This window comes from Pygoscelis adeliae, unplaced genomic scaffold, assembly GCF_000699105.1.
Source record: "Pygoscelis adeliae isolate BGI_AS28 unplaced genomic scaffold, ASM69910v1 Scaffold294, whole genome shotgun sequence".
Taxonomy (NCBI): Eukaryota; Metazoa; Chordata; class Aves; order Sphenisciformes; family Spheniscidae; genus Pygoscelis; species Pygoscelis adeliae.
In genome coordinates, this window is record NW_008824722.1 from 1806714 (window position 1) to 1808697 (window position 1984).

The 1984-nt window shown below is 59.2% G+C and overlaps 1 protein-coding gene across 1 annotated transcript in view; it reads left to right on the forward strand.

Annotated features, from left to right (window-relative positions):
• The window catches only part of CNNM1 (cyclin and CBS domain divalent metal cation transport mediator 1), a 35278-nt gene that overhangs the window by 31460 nt on the left and 1834 nt on the right, over positions 1-1984 (forward strand). The gene's annotated exons all lie outside the window — the stretch shown is intronic.

The window sequence follows — 1984 nt, forward strand, 5'->3', positions numbered from 1 at the left end:
GAGGGCGGGCAGCTGGGGAGGTGTGGCTGTGGCTGGAGGAGAGGGCTGGCAGCCAGCAGGCTCGCGTCTCTTGCTGCTTTCGAGGTGGGCGCTGCCAGCAGTGAGAGCAAAGATAAGGCATTGGGAGGTGTTAACGAGTGCATCGCTCACGCTGTGTGTTGGTCTCTCCATGCTCCCCCATGGAGCCCTACACCCCTGTGGCATGGCCCAGAGATGATGCCGTGGTGGGCAGCAGGGCAGCTCCCCATAGGCAGCGAGTCATAGGGAGGGGAAACACCTGCCCTTGAAATTGCCGCTGCTGCTGTAACCCATGGCAATAAAACATAGAAAGTGAATGGCCTGTGATTTGCCCTCTCTGTGGCAATGGGTCAGGCAGCCCCGGACGTGGGGTCCTGGCTTCTTGTGGTTCCCACACGAAGCAGCTCCTGGTGGGTGGCTCTTCTCGGCATTGCCCCAAGTCTGTTGAGACCCAGGGCCTTCCAGGGAGCTGCCGGCAGCCCAGCACGAATGCCTTTGCTTTGCATCATGCTGAGGGGCTCCTGCCAGCCCCTGCCTGCAGCTGTGGGGCTGTGTGGAGGCAGGGCTGTTGCACAGCACATTCCTTCTGCTACCCGCCTGCACACACAGAAGCATCCCAGATGCCAAGCAGTGACTTGGTTTAGCTTCAGCCCATCTCCCAGCTGGCACAAGCTGACCACAAAGTCCCCTCTCCTGGTAGTGGCTGGTGAAGGGCTGGAGCAAGGTGCCAGCATTCAGCTGGAGGGAGGAAGATGCTGTCTGCCCACACTCTAGGGAGTGGCTCTAGTGAGATGTGTGGCTGTGCAGACAGGCCTGGCAGGAGCTGGTCTCCCCCAGCCTCACCTCCTCTTACCTCGTCACAGAGCAGCCTGTTGATTTACAGCATCAAGTCTGTGTCCCTGATGGTGTCCCTGTCCCTTGGGTTGGCGAGTGCCTCCCCAGAGCAGAAGCAGGAGGGTGTAAGAGGGGTGGGAAGGGATGCTGGAGGCAGTGATGGGAGCCCAGCCCGGGGCTGCTGGCACACAATTCTTTTTCTCATTCTTCCTCTTGGTCTGTTCCCCCATCCTCACCTCCGTCCCTTGCCTTCCCCCGTCCCCTCCTTCCTTCTCCCTCCCTCTCTCTGCAGTGCCCGTCTCAGTGTCCCGTACCTTCGCCTTCAGCAGAGGGGACTCCCTGGCTGGCTCTCCAGGTAATGGGGCATGGCTTTGGGCAGGGACCTCCACATGTGCCAGGCTCTTTCCAGCTCCCTGTGCACGGTGCACCAAGCCCCCTCCACCCTGCATGCCGAGCAGTGCCAGGAGAGAAGCACCCACGGCACCCTGTGCTGGGCAGCCCCTCACTGGTTGGAGCACGGGTGGCAGATGGGGGACAGCAGCCCTGTCCCTGCCACAGCCTCCCCAGTAAGAGGCAAAGCCCAGGAAGAATGGGATGGGGACAAGGGGGAGCCATGGACGGCTTGGGCTCTGGTGTGCAGTTTCTGTAATTTCCTGCACTTAGTGCTTGGGTTTTCTTGCTACGTGCTGCTTCTGATGGTGGTTACCCACAGCCCTGCATGCATGCTGCCCTGCTTCCCTTGCTTTCTGGCAATCCGGGTAATAGAAGGGCATTTTAGCAGCAGAGCAAAGTCAGCAAGATGTTGACGTCACCTGTGCAAGGAACAAACTGCCTTTGTTCCCTAATAAATCACTGACCAGACAAAATCCATCATGCCGCATGTCAGAGGCCATCAGTCAAAGTGAGTGATGGGCCAGCTTGCCGTGGCAGCCTCTGCTCCTGTTCTATCAGAGTTGGGGTGGACAGGAGCATGCCCTTGAGGCAGGTTAAGTAAACCCCCGTGGGCTGCCAGCTGCAACCAGGAGAATTTGTGCCAAATGCTGTGCAGAAGGCCTGCGTTAGCAGGAGAGCTGTCAGTCAGTCAGTGTGACAGGCAGGCAGCATGCAGCAACCCTAACCTCTGCTGCTGGTG